This window comes from Rhea americana, unplaced genomic scaffold, assembly GCF_003343005.1.
Source record: "Rhea americana isolate MKP2758 unplaced genomic scaffold, rheAme1 scaffold_53, whole genome shotgun sequence".
In the NCBI taxonomy this organism is placed as follows: Eukaryota; Metazoa; Chordata; class Aves; order Rheiformes; family Rheidae; genus Rhea; species Rhea americana.
In genome coordinates, this window is record NW_028186679.1 from 1,313,661 (window position 1) to 1,332,277 (window position 18,617).

At 40.1% G+C, this 18,617-nt stretch overlaps 1 long non-coding RNA gene across 2 annotated transcripts in view; it reads left to right on the plus strand.

The window, feature by feature from the left end:
- LOC146588235 (uncharacterized) overlaps positions 1 to 17,546 on the plus strand; it is a 37,011-nt gene extending 19,465 nt beyond the window's left edge. For both annotated transcript variants that reach the window (XR_014897455.1, XR_014897456.1), the window contains exon 2: positions 14,177 to 17,546. This is a non-coding gene — a long non-coding RNA (uncharacterized LOC146588235). The remainder of the gene's footprint in view (positions 1 to 14,176) is intronic.
- Positions 17,547 to 18,617: the final 1,071 nt, after the last annotated feature.

The window sequence follows — 18,617 nt, forward strand, 5'->3', positions numbered from 1 at the left end:
CCTACGTTCATCTTGGGCCACAGAAAGTCTTTGCTGGCCAGCTGTGAGATCGGGGTGAGGTGCTGTTCCCTGTCCTTTCCAGCGGAGAAGAACTCGCACAACTTGTCACTCATGAGAAGGGAATATGTCCTCCCCCCCCCCCATATGGTGGTTGCTGGAGAAGAAGAGAGGGCATAGACTGCAAATCTTGGCCAAGCTTGTGGGCCTTCCTTAAATAACATCTCCTGTGGCCACTGAAGGAGACAGAGTGCCGACCTGGAAGGATCATTGATCTTAAGTCTCTATGAGTTATCTTATTGTGCCTTAGTCTGCCATTTGTTCAATTTTGACAGGTACAGGAAAGTCAGGGTCCAAACTATGTATTTTTCTTTATAGCCTAAAGAGAGTTTAAGTACTGCTGAAATACTGTGCTTTTTGCCACTCTTTCCCTATTCTTTCCTCCTCCAGTCTAGAAAAAGCCTAAAGAGATGCTATATTTATGAAATATATTGCTGTGGTATGTGTCTATTTCAAACAACATGGTGAGCTGTCCTTTTGCACGTACTAACCTTAACCTCCAGCAGGGCACTGATCCAACTATGAAACAAGCTAACTTAAATGATGTCTCATTATCACAATGCTCCAATACATTTTCAACATAAGGTAATACTATTTGAAGTTGGTGCACTGAAGAGGATAAGAGGAGGAACGTATGTGCCACTGGGAGCACGTCAGACGGGGAGGGGGGTTGTCACAGTGGTGATCGAAGGCAGAAACGGAAATGGAGAGGCAGAGACGTGACTGGATGGTCTGTGAGCTTTTGCCTTCTTACAGCAGCGGTGTTCTTACAGCTCCTTCCCCCTCCACCACTCCTGATTCACCTCCGCAGGCATGTGTTGGTGTTAAGGGTTTGTTATGGCTGACAGTTGACAGAAAGAAATGAGGAGAGGTCTCTGGCAGGGAAAAGCCAGATATAACATTTTCACAGTGCTGTTTTCAAAGTGATACCTCCCTTTTACTCTTTCAACACTGAAAAGGCTAGTTAGAGGTTCACATCTGTCCGATACAGCCACATCCAGCTAGCACCCAAAAAAACGAAATACCAGTCATACCAGTCATATATTACCATATTTAACACCTCTTAGGAGCTTATGAATGGAAAAGTCCAGCGGCTTCATAGAAACCCTTCTACCACAATTACAGGAAAACTAGTAACAGATGTGTTATCCAGAAGGGTCTACAGCCTATCTGTTCCACTGTGATACAGGAACGGTGCTTACCTGATGAGGTTAACCTATTGACGTGACCTGCCAGCGGTTACTACTGATTTCTTTTTATCCTGCTTTAGTCTTCTTTGTGGCAAAGACATTCTGGTTTACAAATGAGCTCTTGCTATCATATTCAGTTTCAGTGCCATAGATAGCTTTACTCTTTCAGAGATGTTAACATTAAAATGTGGCTCGAGGGTGACACAACAGTTGTCCAACCTGTTATGGTACAAACAGTTGGCTTCAAAACTGCCAGAGGTCTGTTTTTCTCTTTGGCTTTCTCATAAGCTAGTTTCTGCTTTTTCCCTATAGTATAGTATGGATATATGTACCAGATGTGACCTTCCTTGGCTTTTCCTTTCAAGACTTCATGACTTCAGTGGTTCTTCGTGAAGACATGCTGAATATCCGCTTTTCTTCAGAAGGCACGGTGTGCCAGACCTTTGCATTGCTGTAAGCAGAGGTAGGTGGCATGCCAGTTCTTAACAGTGAGTAGTGCAAAGTTAGAGTGTGGTCTGTGTGCCTTAGGGGCACACAACTGCAAACAGTCTGATCCTAATCATGTGCCCGCATTTAATAGGGAGCTGACATCTGGTCAATGCGACCTCAGAGCAGCAGTGGGCGCTAAGGGTGAATACATGGGCCGGTCCTTGTGCAGTACTGGCTGGGTAAAGTAGCAGCTGGAAATGCATCTCCTGCACCAGGGAACCTACAGTGGCTTACTTTGAAAGAGCAACATTAAACACCTCTTGCCCTGCCAGTGTTTTAGCTCCCCATCAACCAGCTCTATTTGTTCAGTTTCTTCGATACTCTCCTAGTTCTGCAGCTAGCCAAGTGTCTTTCAGGAACAGCAGGACACTGCAGAATTCTATTTTGGGTGCAAAAGCTGCAGAAAAGGTCTGAACCCAACTGAACCTTTTTGTATTTCAGTGTCTGACTCTAGGTCCTATAGGTTTCATAAACTTTTGATCATCTTGCAAGAAACAGCTAGTACCACAACTATTAGCTAAGTTTGAAGGGGAACATGTGAATGCAACCTGGCTCTTTAAAGAGAAGGCTTGAAAGTTGTCTTTAAATTGCACATAGTATTAAGGTACTTGTTTTCTGAGTGTGAACCATATGTGAGATAAAACAAATGTTCTTGCAAACAAATTTTCTTTCTTGATAACTGCAGTAGGAGCATAACTCATTTTTCTGATGTTTTAAGAAAATATTCAGAACTCTTTGGGATAATAAGAAGAAATTAGTTTTAAGCAGCACCTTCCAAATCTCAGAAGTTCAGAGTGCCTAGAAGGACAAAAAGCTGAGCATACAGAGCCAAATTCACCCAGTCAGTACAAAGTAACAATCACCTAATTTCTGCCACTGACTTTAACGGATGAGATGTGCTGAGATGTAAGCATCTATACTGCAGATGTTATATCAGATGTGTCCCTTTGAACTTTTGGTAGGGAAATCATTATGCCTTCAGCAGTACTTTTTGAATAAGCTTGAGCATCAGACACAAGAGGGTACGTGGCTTGGCAGATACAGAGGAAAAAAGGCATTCTTATATGACCTGAAAGATAATATCTCCGGCTTTGTCCACACTGGAATTCTCTGAATTTATGGTGAGAAACCAGCTTAGATACTCTTTTAAAGGCTACTTTGACAATGAGAAGCACAGTCTGAATTTAGTCAGAAATTAGAGATGAATAAAGAAAACTAGACAACACTTCCACTGAACACTTGCCTGGTGTTCAGAAGACCAAGGGATTATTCCTAAAGAAGCGGTACTGTTGAGGACACATCTGTACACTTGGGCAGCATGACAGGGAAGGCCTGTGCTGCTGCTGGGGCTCTGCAATGGTGCTGCTCCGACTGCTAAGCCACCAGAGGCATCTGACCCTGCTGCACAGGACAATGCAGAGAGCTTTCAGCCCTCTCTCCCACACACACAAAGCACAGCTGGCTGGCATGGACCACATGGAACAAAAACCTCTGCCAGCAATTCCTAAACTGAAGTTGCAACCCAAAATGGGGCTACAGAGGGCTTAAAGTGGGATCACAAGCCTGATGGAAATGGAGTAGTTCATGCTGATATTTTGTGATCACAAATATGACAGATGTGGAGCTGCAGGTGGAAAAGTTGAGTATAGTGGATCCAAGCCCAAAACTGCTAGTTATCCTGATCAAACGCGTTTGCTAATTACAGTTTTTTACCGTCTCAGTTGCAGTCTTCTTTAACTGGGATGGAAATTTTATGTCCGTCTCTGGAAACAAAGGATCCACATTACATTCCATTGTTGTCCATCTTGTTCCTGAATGTTTTTGTGATCATACTTTAAAGTGAAAGAAGAAAGCACTACATCAAGATGTTGAAGGGAGGTGCAGTATAAAGGAAAATGTCTCCTCACTAAAATACTCGCACAAAGGAACGGGAAGGAGGCACTTGAAAGCGCCCAGGATACACTTTACATATCATAATGGGATGTAAATGGAAGAAAGAAAAGCCAAAGCTATTAAATTATGTTTTGTCTGTCCTTGATGTTGAAAATTGTTATTATTCAGCAGAGTCCAGTCCATATTTGTTTTGTTTTAATGTCTGGAATACTTTGCATTTCACCCTAATAATCCACTCTGTTCTAAATGTTTATACAGCATGATTTACTACAATGTGGATGTGTAATTATAGCGATGATTAGACAAAACATCTTTGACAAGAAAGGAAAACAGTAGTTAATAATGTTTTCCATCTGTTTGGTAAAACTTCACTTAAAAAGAAAGAGCCCTTAGCATGTAGCAGGGTCCAAGGCAACACCTATGCAAGTACATGACAGCAGTATAAATGCCTAATGAATTCATTCTGATCATTGCTCACACATTTCTGAAAATACTACCATCTGTTTTATAGATAAATATTATAGTAATTAATGTCAGCACATGTTTATATTATATCATTTCCAGAGTCTTATTTTAGAGTTAAGACCTTTTTCTTTTCAGGGAGAATAACGGCATATTTTAAGCTATTGGCAGGAAATGCAATGTTATTAGGATAAAATGAGTGAATTTCAGTAATGGCTTGCCTCTTTATTGGAAAACTTTAGAGCATTTAATGCTTCTGTTCTTCATTAAGGGCCAAATACTGGGTCAGTGCCTGCTCATGGAAAACCCAAAAGAAACTTAAGCACTGCTGGATGAGGTAAAATTATAGTGGATAATACCATGAAACCTCTGAACTCCTAAAGTTTGTATTGTAAGTCCCTGTGCACCCTCCTGATGAGTGGGCACTGAGGTTTTTCTGTTGCCTGGCGTTGAACACTCAGGCTCCTGATCAGCAAATGATCCAGGTTTAAATTAAATAGGTGGATTAGCTCTCCTGAAGTCACATCTCTCCTGGGCTCTATTAGTTCTTGCTTTCTGTAAGACCCTGGCATTGTCATCCTCATCACTGAGTATTTAATCCATTGGCCTCTCATATATTTTGACAAAGCAAAATCTTTTCATTAAAGTTTGCTCCTTCACCATCCAACATGTTGAGAAAGGTATCCAGCACCATGCAAGCCCCAGRAATTTGTCTGATTCTTATTTAAGACTTCTTGTATGATGTGCCAGTCAAAGGTTTGGTCAAAAACCCACTGAAGTCAATTTAAAGACTTCTGTTGACTTCTTTGGGCTTCAAATCAGGATTTACCTCTAACTGTGCTCCAAAGAAAATATGTTCCAGATGCACAAAAATGTAGATGACAATCCTGAAACATAACTGTTTTAATTGAATTCATTATAACAATAACTCTCTTTTGCAGTGAAACTGAGTCACAGCTGAACTTTTCTTGTTCTGTTGCCAGTACTTCATGCACCTGTACAGGGACCTGCTGTTTGAAAATCTTTGCTTAGTGACAGACATTAGTGGAATCAGTTTCTGATACAGTTTCAGTTACATCTCCTGTTCCTCTCTAGATTCCATGCTGCAGGTTCCACCTGTCATATCAGAATATTGATATTTCAGTTTAGCATAGTTTATTAGTATTTCAGGGTATTTTTACTTTATTTTATTTTTTAACAAGAGCCACAGCAGATGCTGCTGTTACTGAATCGAGTTGAGATTTAAGCATCTCTGGAGAGACTTAAATCTTATAACACTACTCAGTACACTATGAGCAGCCAATAGATTTTCCTGGATGTCTTCCACCATGGATTCCACTTAAGCAAGCTTCCTAAGTAGCCATCTAAGTTTCCAACCAAGTAATTTCTGCTAAGATGCCTTGCAAAGAAAGTTACTCTGTACTTATTTCCATCTGAAACAAAAAATACCTGGAAAGGGCAAAAAAGCCCCAGGAGGTACAAGGGGAATGAGAAATAAACAGCAGGCCATCTACTTGCAGCGTTTCCCCTGCCTTCCAGGTATTTCCCTGAATACCAGTTACTACTAACTAAAGCTTCACTAATTACTGTGTGCTTGGAAGAATTTCCTGTGAAGTTATGTTCTCATGGAAGATACAATGTCCAAAAGTTCAGTAAGATATGGTTGAAATTCACAAAACTCAACGCACAAATTCAGGAATATACCCCCTGGGGTCCAACCATTACTTCTTGAAATATCCAGAAAGTTGCAATGGTTTAAGAAAGGCAAAGAGAGCCAGCACAATCTACCAAAGACCACAGAATTAGCATGTTGCTTTCAGTGCTCTAACATACAGCAAGAGAAAAAGAACCAGCTACCAGCTTCCTGTCCCACCCTTTTCTCTTCATTTCCATGGTGGTGATGGTGACTTTGGAAGAATAAACTCTCAAAACAGTGGAAACCCAGACTAAAGTTAGGAGGGACTTTGCAATAATGGTGTAGAGAAAAAGAGTCCAAAATGATTTTGAAAATCAATTTATAATAAAGATTGTACGATATAGTTGCCTGTGACACCATGGGACTGGATTCTATGACCTAGGAAGCACCTTCTTTGATTATTCACTATATCCCCATATAAAGAGACCAAACCACAAAATGTGCACTCATACCTAGATCTGACCTATTTTACCTTCTGAAGGGAGGGAAGGAAAAGCAGCTGGGTTTCAGAATTTTTACAGAAATTTACAGAAATTTCAGAAATTTACAGCAATTATTACAATTGAGAGACTGCTACGAATTTCTGCTCCTGATTTAAACTTCTGCTAGCTATGGGAGGCATTTGGCCGTGGAATTACGGAGCAAGCTTTAGAATACACATACATTCATACACCCCTTTTGTCCTTCTATATTTCCTTCCTTTAGAGGATGTGGAAGTATTGAATAAGTTATACAATAGTCCCAAGGGTTTGACACTACCATAGTAAGAGGGAATGTAGTAGCTGTTTAACAATGAATGGTTATGCTTCACACAAGCTTAGAGCTGGAAGTAAAGAGGGGTATCGTATACCACTGAAACAGCTGGGGGATCTGGGTAGGTGGAAAGTAGTGACATGAACATCTCTCTTGGTCACAGTATTGATGTTCATGCCACAGCTCTTACAAAAGTAATTTAGACTTTCTAATGATCACAGGCAGTGAGGGTCTCAATTTAATGCCTTATCTAACATACAGTGCCTCCCTCGGAACTTTACTTCTTGGTGTAGCGCTGAGATGCCCACTCAGTCTATCTGATGCTCAGGTGCAATCTATTGTGTCATCTGTGCTATTTGCTAAGCACGATTCCTAAAGGCCTTGCAGTCAAATACAAGTTCAGATTAATTCTGCCTATTGGAATAGCTACTTAAAGACTGTATTTAGGGTCCCTTGGATACAAATGAAGCACATTCCCTTGCCGGTATCAAAAAATGTGCGTGCAAGATATAGTGATCAAGAAAAACACTATGGCCATACTTTGCAAACATTCGTGTTTGCAAATGAACAACTATTACAACTGTTAGAGCTCCTATGTCATACACACAATATGTGGAAAAGGTCAGGTTTTTTAACTGTGATTACTGAGAACCACTAATACATGAAAAAAGGAGAGAGAAAGCAGGCATAATACAAGATGTGTTCAAATTGCATGGAATAAAGGGTTATTTCTATAATTATATGCATCACATATTGCTAAGGAAGACAGTCTGGCATACAAAATACAGCACTGCACTTATTGATCCAGGACAGGTTTCAGTTGTTTTATGTGTTCATTGTATTTCAACATTCAATTAGTTCATCTGTCTAATAAAATCAAATGAGTTTAGATTGGAGTCCTAGGAGAAAAATCCAATTTAACATGAAAGTCTTAAATGTAAAAGCTATCAAATCAGCCCAAAAGTGTCTTAGTGTCATTGCATTTCTCAAGTTAGAGGATGACAAAGAGCATGATCTGGCAATTTCAAAGGCAGTATTACTGACTCTTCCTATAATCACAGCTGTTCTCTGTTATTTTCTGAGTAGAGTGTGATTGTGTGCTTGCTACCGATGTATTTATTTCTGTATAAATTTATTGGATGAGTTTAATAGCACACTAGAAAAGTAAGCAGGACATGAAGACTGCAAATGTACTGGTGCCACTGATAGCTGTCTTACCCTTAACCTGCTGCTGAACGCAGTAGAATAGGTTTTCATGTGAACACAGGAGGAAGATATCCTGAGGAGACCGAATGGCTTTACATCCCAGTCAGGTGAGAGACGGTTAAAAGCAAGGCAGAGACACGAAGCCATAAAAGTGGAGCAGCTCAGAAGAGGGTGGCAGCCTGCAGTCTTTAGAAAAGTGAAGTCTGCTTGAGATAAAGGGTTGCAGGTACGCATATACACCGTATAAACCTCTGCTACTTAAAATCCTTTTGTCTTAGGTTTTGCTTTGCTGCTATTGTTAATRTAAAACAATGTGTCAACATCAGAAGAGAAGCTAAGAGATGCCTCACACTTCAGCTTTAACCCTACAGACTGGGTGAAACTAGGTCCAGTCTCTTGAACTCCGAAATCTGAAACACATTTACCGAAGGCAGACTGAGAAGACCAAGAAGACACTGGAGTTGCTGTAGTCTTATGCCCACTGCACTTACTTTCCTCATGAAACATCATATGTACCTACTAAATTCATGCTGTCCCTAGCCGGCTGTCACAGCCCAGCTGTGAACTTACTCAGTCTCATTGCAAGGTGCAACAGGATATTCAGTGCTCAGAGAACCTTAGCATGCTTGTAATATTTTAACTGGATCCAACAGCACATGCAGCAACTATCTTACAACCTATGTGTACGTTTTTGTCAGTAGTTTGATCCATAGGATAAAAAAAAAATAAAAAAAAAAAGGAAGAAATCTTCTTTAGAGCAGGCATATCCTAAGGATTGGAAGAAGTGTTCCTGGAACCTGTTTTCAAAGGGATGGATAGTAAATCATTTAGGCCATCAAGGGAAGAGCGGAGCCAACTAAATCAGTCTAGAGGGTAAGACTCATATTAGCAAGAAGCCAAGAAACTGTAGAGGATCATGGTTAAGCAATTGATGAGTAATTTAGTTATCCATTGTAAAAACAGATTTTGGAAATGGGGCTTTTCAAGGCTTGTTTTTTCTAGTAAATAATTTTTAGAATGTACCCCCTAAATTTTAATACATTTTCAGACTGCTCCTTCTCCTTCAGTGGAGATATCTCATCAGCAGAACATACATTCTCATAACTCTCTGTATTAAAGCATCCAAAAGATTTAGATTGCCAATATTAGCAGTTGATGTATTTTTTTCCTCTTACACATTTTCCACTAGTTTTCATAAGAGCAGGTTTGCAATCTTCTGCTCAGATCCTTTTCTTCTCGTGAGAGGGCAGAGAGTTCCTAAGACAAAAAGGCTTAGTTTATTTTTCATTTGCTGTAAATCACTCGTTTAGAAAGACCTGACTTTGACACGAGACTTTGAACACTTGACACATGACTTTAAACACCACAGAGGCATTCAAGCAATTTGTATGAATTCTAATTGGGGATATGCATGAGCTTCAAGAACAAAACGTGCATTTTAAATGTGCAGTTTTGGTCTGTAACTACAATAGTGTTTTTAGCATTCAGAAATAGCAGAGAGAACTACGTGCACTGTAAGTTATGCAAACAACATGTACCTGCTCTGACCTCAAAGTGTACAATACCCCATTTCAAAAGTGACTAATATTATTTAAAATAGAAATAAGACTTTCAAACAGATTAAGAGTATTAATGCTATCATTTTTGAACTAACTGGTTGTTTTGTTTGAATTTCCATTATTTTTACAGGCCTTCTGCCAATGAATCATTAGAAATGAAAAAGAGGCACACTAGAAACCGCAATACTATGCATCTATTTTGCCAGTGTGTAGCAAATAGGTATAATCCATCATTCCAGTACCTCTTTCAATAGTATCCTTCACATTTCAAATAATCTAACAGTCACAGTGACAGTTTAATTTTTTCCTTTGATAGCCAAGAGGTTTTCAAAGGTAACTTTTTCCCCCCAGTAGCACTTTCTGAACTCTCTACCAAAACACTCTTTAGATGCAAAATGCCTTCGTCTTTGGCCAACTTCGGGAATGTTGGAAAGATCTGGAAAAGACATTTTCATTTTTCAGGTCTCTCCCAAAAATCTTCACAATCTTCCTGTCATTTCTATTCCTTTCACAATCCATCTAATACTGGATCCTCATCAAGTGCCTGAAAATATTTAGGTAAAATGTTTTGTCAGTGTCAAGCTCAAGACATTAGACTGTGGGCTGATGCTCTTCTTGTCCCTCTGTCAAGATCTATTAATGGAGAAGGATTATTTTTACTAGCAGTGGGCCATGCATGGCTTATTTGACTGAGCTGGGTGCCATCATTCTTAGTGGTAAGAAGATAGAGTGGTCTGGGCGTATGACTGCATGTTTGAGTAGCTTCATGTTTTTTATACTACAAAATTTCCCTGTTGTTTTGTACAAATAACATGAACTCCACTGCTTAGTATCTATGAAAACAAAACCAAAAAAAGGCAAAAATAATTTAGCAACCAGGTATAATTTACTCACCTACTCAACAATACAGTTTGTGCATCATTTGAGCTCTCTGCGAGATTATGTGAGTAAATAAACCTCCTTGAACCCTTCCAAACAGGTCTATGCCAAGAAAAAAAAATGGTCATGAAGCTATTGTTTGTACCTTCTTTTCATAGTGTGAGATGGTCTAATAAAGTGTACTTGTGATTGTGCTAACAGTATGATTGCTTTGAAATGTTATATTTAACTAACATTCATGGTTCAGCATTGATACTCCGAGGACTTATAACACTAAATACTTATCATCTTCTAAAGGAAGAACAGACAAATTCAGGACAGTTTGTGCTTTCTGTCTGTGCCTTGGAGTAACATTGCTTTTCTTTGTCAGTCGTCAGCTTGCTTATGCCTGATCATCAAGTACATTTTGCTTTTCTTACTACTCAGGGATAGTGATGATCACAGTGAGCAAAAATTCAAGAAGAGAGAGAGTCATGTTTGCTGCTGTGGCACTTCATGTAGCTCCCCTTTATCTTTGAAACACTGCTGCCTAACAGTGGCACATTGCAGTTTTTTCTAAATACTGTACTGCACAAATCTTATATATCCTATCCTCAGAAATATTTCCTTTCTGATATTTTAAGGCATTGGTGATGCAACTGCAGCAATTGATATTGATACAGCAATACAGTGTATTGTTTTTACATAATATCTGCTCAGTTCAAGAATCCAGATGCTTCTCACAAAAGAAGCAGCAAAAGTAAAGCAGTGAGAATTGTTTTTAAAGTTATGTAGGTGGTCTGACACAACCTTCAGTGGATAAATAGCCTCTTTCAACAAAGATGAGCTTGCAGTGCTTCTTATATCAGAAAGSAAAGCACTCAAGAGGGCAAGGTCTGCAGCAGCACCATAAAGAAACATTAAAAAGAAAAACAGGAATGGAAAGTATAGTTGGTTGCCATCTGAAATAGTATTACTATGAAGACTGTTACTTTTTCACCTCTCACTTGTAGGCTTAGATTTTCCATCTTGAATTCTGCACTTTCTGTGAAAAAAGAAGAAATACCCCTTCTCCCAAACTAAATGTTTATGCTGTAAGAACCCACGATCTTCAGAATTCCTCCACAGCTTCTATACTGTTCTTCCTAAGATTTATGTGCTATTATCCATTCACTCATACCATCACTAACCAGACTGTTAACAATTAAATTACAATATGCTTTTAAAAGGCACTGTAAATGTGAGTTTTAAAATAACCAACCACTTTACACATTACCTAGACAAGAGCTTCACAACAGGATCTGCACAAAGTTTTATAGCACTTTAGGCAAGTGAAAAAATGCCGACCTTTAACCATTCGTAGTAAGGAATTCCCCAGAGTCCAGTCATTTTCCATAACCACCCTCAATATCACAGGTGCCCGTGATACAGCACTTGAAATGGACACTTCAGCTTTCAGTGCAGCAGATCTCCCAAAATGCAGAGAAAGGTGGGCCTGATGCCATCAGCATCGATTATTTACATCAGCCTCATCTGCATTCAGCACAGTGAACATCCTCCTCTTTGCTCGCACTTCTCTCCACCACTTCTTGGCTAATCTGGATAAATAATCTGGATAATCTGGAGAAAATGAAGTTATAAATTCAGAGGAAACGAATCTTCTCCAGAGCTGCTCTGAACCTCGCGCTCTGCCTTCCCATATTACTGCTAGGAGGTTGGTGCCACCTCCTGTGCTTTTTTGATGTTGCAGCTCTCCTAGATAAATACAGATATACTCCAGAAAGTGCCTGGTAATGGGAAGTAGCGGTGCGACTTTTATTCGCAGTCAGGTAGAGTTTCAGGTGATTATTACTAGAAATACTCTTCCATCTTTTGAATGAATAAATTTCACCTGTAAAGAACACTATATACAAGATAAACACTGAGCGAGCCAATAGACTTTTCATAGTAGAAGAGCATTTAAAGGCCTGATTTGAAACCTAGCTTCCCATTTTATGCCCCAGCATCACCAGCCGTGAGATGTAAAAATTGAAAATTTTGCTTTCTGGCAGTCATGTCTTTATGTTTCAGATTTTAAAGTTTCCACTAAGAAGTGCTTGAAACCTTTGTCACATAAAAATGAAAATTAAGATCCTCACATATTCATTACAGACCCTTAAGAAAAACAAATCAAATGACATGATATTTGCAATAAAAGCATGAGAAATGACTACACAGAGTTCAAAACTAATGGTAATTACTGCATGTGCCTTATAGGTATTGAGGAACATAATTTGCAAGTTCAAAAGCAGTATCAAGTTTGGAAAGTTGTACCATACTCTTAGTGAGAACATATTTTAAATAACTTTTTTTTCCTCACGTACAAAGGTCTGGAAAAGATTATCCACCTCATGATCTTTCCTTCCATGTCCTCCAACTGGCTTCCGTTTTTAGAATTAAATATCAACAAAACATATGATATGCTTCTGAAACTTCCTGTTAAAGACACCTGCCCATCGCCACTCCTTCCTTTCCAATGCCAGAGAGAGAGACAACAGATTCTGCTCCACCCTATTTCACCCCATTTTTTTTTTTTACCAAGCTTTCCGTAGTAATTCTGCCAATAATATCATTAATGGCCACTCAGAAAGTACAGCAGGGTCTTGGAGAGTTGACCAAGGTACTTACAGAAAGCAAGGGAAACTGGCCAAGTGGTGAGTAGGTGAAGGCATGTAGGAAGAGCGTCTGATCAGAGTCTGGAGGAAGAATGATTTTCCTCCACTGTGAAAAAGAAAAGGGAAATCTTTCCCACAAAGTTACAAAGAATAAGCACCTTAGGCATTCTAGCTTCATGTATTTTGCCGATTACTTTAATCCCAGGAGGTACTATACAAGTTAGCTAACTGGAGTGGGATGGTGGAGGAAGATGATAAAGAGTTTGAGAGGAGGCAGGAATCAGCAGGGAGACCCAGGGGGTGACAAGAAGAGGAGCAGAGGAAGAATGGTTACAGCAGGGAGAGGGCGTGCATAATTGGAGAAGAAAACTACAATCTAATGTCATCTTCCACAAAGACAAGTTTAAAATGAAAATAAACACATTATTTTCAACTAGGATTCCTCTCTAAGTAACTGCTGCCTAACAACAGACAATCATCTTCTTCTGTAAGAGGACTGGAATAACTTTTCTTCAGTAAACTAAGAGGAAGTCCACAAAATTTGCCATTGATAATTTCTTAATGCTTAGTCATTTTATTATACTCCATAGTACTGTTAATGGTCATTAATTCAAAGGATACTTTATATGTGAGCTTTGTTGCAGCTCCTGTACGGGTATCTAAAGGCCAAGATTGGCATATTTATGTAAATGAGAAAAAAATATATATAGTCAGGTAAATATTACTGAGAGAGGATTTAAATGCCTCTTAAGGGGACTTGACAGAGGGTTTTAGATTTGGTGCAGAAGCAGTTTGTTGTTTCTGCAGACAGCAGAAATACGGTTTTACAAATAAACATGATAGCTGGTGGCAGTCCTACCCACAAGTGCTCACACGAAGAACAAGAAGCCTTAAAAAGATGCAAGGATCCAGTCTCAGGCTTAGAAATTCCCAAATTGTCTCAGACACTAACAAAATCCAGAAACTCTTTTGACAAAAAAAAAAGAAGAAAACCCAGCAAACTCACAAAATTAAGCCTTGAATGGTGCCCATTTCTGCAAAGTTTATGGGCTATGTTGGCCATAGCCTGAAGCCTACCAGTTCCTGCTTCAGGCTCCCAGTGTGGCCTCCCAGGACACCCCTTACCTGTGGGGCTGCTCTCCAAGCACTCTGGCCGTGTGAACGGCACTAAACAGCTTTAAGTGCTCTTGCCTTATGTCCTCCCAAATGACAAGCGTTTAGATAGGGACATTGCCCATTTGAATTCTCCCCTTTTTCCTAACCCTAAACAACAGTATTCCAAAATTCAGGAAGTTTTTTCCTTTTTCCATTGCTTGTCTCGAAACATCCTCTCTTCCTCTTTCTCTCCTTGCAAACTAGATTGCTTCCTTCCCCTTGGAATAACTCTGGGCTTTTTTGGAAGGCAAGTGGAGGTGATGAGGATTTACCATACGGTCAGGGGAGCTAGGGCAAGGAGCAGCAGATTTGCCAGCCGAATGGAAGGAGATCGCGTCCACACTTCTCCCAGCAGGACCGGCCTGGAGGGGCAGAGAGCGACAGCGACCGGCAACACCAGCACCATTCAGCCTCCTGTCCGTTCTGCTTGGCCCGGGGACATTGCTGTTTGGTTCTGAGAGGTTTCTTTAAGATAACTGCCAAGGTGACTTTTCCCTCAAGCAGGTCGGATCGTTTAATTTGAAAATTCACAAACAGCAGAGGAGTGAGGATACAGGAAGACGACKTGGGAAGGAACAGTTCTCTGCTTCCAAGTACTGGTGCTTTGCTAAGTTACAGGACATTTATAAGTTGGCATGTGTTTTTCTGAAAGTATTATAACTCTACAGTTGAAGCCATCCATCAAAGAAAATGACAGACCAGAAAGTCATTTATATTTTCGCCAGGGGATTAAAGGGCTACGTTTCCATTTTCTTGTCTTCCCTAAGCCTTCATTGTATACCACTRCTAATTACTTTTATCAGTACATATACTTGAGAGCGATTCCTCCATCAGAGATGAATATTCAGCTTATTTCCTTGCTTCTTTACCACCAGACACTCTAATGAGCAGACATTTCAAAATGGCTTGCATTTCTGTGTGCACTCAGGATGGTTATTTCTATGCTGAATTTGTCGACACAAATAGCATATCCTCTCACCTGATGTTCCTGAAGCAAACGCAGGAATATTTGTTTACATAAATGTATGCATGGACATATGTGATATGTATGATGATTTTTAAATTTTAGTCTGAGGAAGCTAGCACCTCAGCTTTCTCTTTTTCTTTGGAGCCCAGAAGACAGCATTTTTCCTGGTAGTTTAACAAATACTATTTGTTGCATTTTGCCAGGATTTTTGCTTTTGTGGAAAGAATATGTGTGGGATGTTATGCTCTTTGACTGAGAGTTGAATTTTCTTTGCTTCTGTGTAGAAGGATGAGCAGTCAAATGGCTGAGAAAAGGCAGCCCTCCACATGCAGAAGCAGCTAGCAGAGAAAACAACAATAYCTTACATGTGCATTCTTCCCAGTACTTCCAGGCACTTCGTAAGCGTGACTAACTTGACTTTTATAATTATTTTCTGATGAACTATTATGGCAAGAAGCCAGGAATTGCCGTGACCTCTCCTCAAACTGTGAATTCTCTCTGAACTCGTAAAGCACTTGTGTGGATTTGGGCCAAATTCTGTGATGGGATTTGTGCTTTAAGTTAAATCAGCCATTTTTGATTTTAATCGTAGGCCATGGCAAGCTGTTTATGGGTTCTGTCGTCCAACCGTCCTGCTGCGGCTTAGTCCTTGAAGTGCTTCATTGCGACTGCTGACAAGGAATATATTGCAAAATCCTCAGATGATGAGTTCACAGGAGCATTTCCTCAACACACACTTTGGAACTGAACTGTCTACATCTGTTCTAATTCCCRCTTCTAGCAAGTCTGGTGCAAATCTATACATGGACAGTATTTCAAATTAATTTAAGGAGGCTTTCTTTTTGACTGACTTGAATTAAGTCAAGATAGGAAATTCTTGCTCCTAAGTGAATGTTTGCACATAACCTTGCTGCGACATACGTGCAGCTGTGAAGGAAAGCAGACTCAATTACCTTTAGAAAATAGTTCAGGATGGTGTCAGAAGTCCACTTGTACGACTGCAGAAAGCCCCCGTGAACCTCGCTGCCCCAGCAGAGGAGCATGTTGGTGGGACTCCACGCCCTGTGGCATGGCCTAGAAAGAGATGTCCAAAAACAGTGGAGCTGAGCCCTTCGCCAGCTGCTGGGAACCAGGTTRGCTTCAGCACTCCCCCTGTCTGCCCAGCTGAAGCTTGGCCTGAAGACCACCAGTGGTGTCCACAGATGTGGCTTCTGCAGGACCAGCGACTCGCGTTGTGGTGGCCCTGGAGCACATTTGCCCCATCTCGGCCACCAGCTGCAGCACAACCTCTGCAAGCTCCTGCACCAGATCAGCTAGGATGCCTTYGGGAAGCATTTCTAGAGAGATGCTGTCCTGTCAGTCTGCTGGATTATCTCTGAGAACTTTCCCCTTAGTTGGCAGAAGAGTGCAGATATTTCCTCAGCTTAGTGTGATCAGAATCTGCCAGCTCTGGGAGATTTACTCTGTAAATAAATAACTTTGCATCAGGAGTAAGGAAAGGAGAAAGCCAGCAGTAGTTGTCCCAAAACATTCTCTCCTCTCCCTATAAATCTCACAAAGAATTAAATGTTTCTGTGTGGGAGACATGGATGTGTGTGTACTTTTAACATTACTCTGGAAACTTTCCTACCACCATGCATGCAAGGTAACTGAATAGCAGCAACAGAAAGATGAACTGAAAGTCTGGCCTGCCTGTTGCCTTACATCTCGTCCTTTGGCTTTTAAAGGTGCAGAGAGGCACCGAGTGAGGCTGAATGAAGCAAGGCGTAAATGCTTTTATCAACACAAATTTTCATCTCTAAGTCACTCCTGACTTAAGAGTCTAAGTCACCTTGGCAYGTTTGAAAACACGACTCCACGAGTTACTGGGGCATTTGGAATGCTGAGGGTTGTGAAATTTTTGATCTCTRTTGGCACAGTGCTTAATGTAGTGGAGCCCTTAGCTGTAATGGACTCCCCTAACAATATGGCAGTATTACTACTTACAGTAATAAGAGGCAGAAAAAGTGCCTAGCCCAGAGGCTTACTGCTGCAGAAAAATTTTAAGTAGCAAATGTTTTCATTGGTTACAGAATCATTGCAAAGCCTAGAGAGTGAGACAAAATCCACATATCCTCTATGCGAGCAGCAGCAGCCTGTGTAAAACCTGGCATCCCTCCATCAGCATCCCCCAGTCATGATAGTGGCATATTCATTCCCCGCTCAAACTGATGCGGAAAGTACTCTGATTGCTATTTAAGTTGGCAGTGGTTTAGCTCCTCTCCTTTGAAGCAAAAACATCAAAGCAATTTACTGTACATCTAAGGTCACGATGCAGTCTTCTTCCTGAGCAAACTCCAGTTATTTCCATGTCCTTCAACAAGCAGAATATTCAGACCCTTTCCATGTGTACCTTTTGTTTCACTGTGTTCAGCTGGGCACGGGGAGTAGAAACAGTGTTCTTTCTTCTTTCTCATGTAATGCCAGAAGGAGTGTTGTTGCTCTGCTTTTTAGAAAAATATGAAATCCTAAAAATTTCATCTTGCCAATTGGGAAAAAAAGACATGTCCCCTCCAACCTTGTATTTTATTTTTTGTATCCCCAGAATAATATGAAGAATTTGCTTTCTATTGCTTTTGCTCATTGTGCAATGAATGTATTTGCTGCTTCTTTGAATGTCAGGATGAACATCTGGTTTTGGTGCTCACCGGTCTGCCAAGTCAAGAGGCTTTGAATGTTTTGCCAAACCATTTACCTGGCCCTGAATTTATAACTAATATCAGGAAAATCACTGGGGGAAAATGTAAGCAACTGCGAACTGTGTAACAGCCAATGTCAATTCTTCAAGGATAATTTTTACTGTATTAATTTTATCAATGTGGTTCACAGGCAGTTGTCTCTGATTCATAGCAGTATATTCATACCAATGAGCTGTTTTAAAAATATGTAACCCAAATAATTTCATAATGAATGTACTTCAGTGAAATATTTTTAGGGGACTTTGGAACCGAGTCATGAGGAAGTGATAAGTATGAAGCACAACAAGTTGCCTGAGTGTTTTAAGAAACAAAATGTAGAGCTTCAAAGCTTCAGAAGAGCCACATAAATAAAGAACAAAAGTGTTTCATGAAAGCAGCCAGAATTATAGCAAAGAGGGAGGTGTCAAGAAGCAATACAATGCATTAGGGAAAAATCTGTCTCAGCTAAGCATAGTTAAGTGCTGAAACGGGTTACCTAAGCGTGCTGCAGGATCCCCATCATTGGAATTTTTCAAGGATGGCATAGACAAGTATCTGCCAAGAATAGTGTCAGGGGAGTCTACCCTGCTTTGGATTATCTCTTAAGGTCTCTTCTTTGATTTTCTTCAATTTAGTAAACAGAAGAAAAAATCCTGGAGCAATTCCCCCTACCTTCCCACACACTGTCCATAGCTTACTGTGCTTTTACTTAGAGGTTTTCTAGCCACTTCTCCTGTTAGCCTCCTTTCTTTTTTTTTTTTTTTTTTTTTTTTTTTTTTTTCACTGTTTTTTACACATCTGATTCTAGCCAGCATTTTTAGTATTTACTTTTCATCTGGCTTGTCTGCTCATGACAATTTTCCCAAACTTATGCCATCAGATAAAGTGTTGCCAAGGCCTCAGTTACAAATAAACATTAGACTGAATTAAATACAGAAAAAGAGTGTTATGGGGAAAAAAA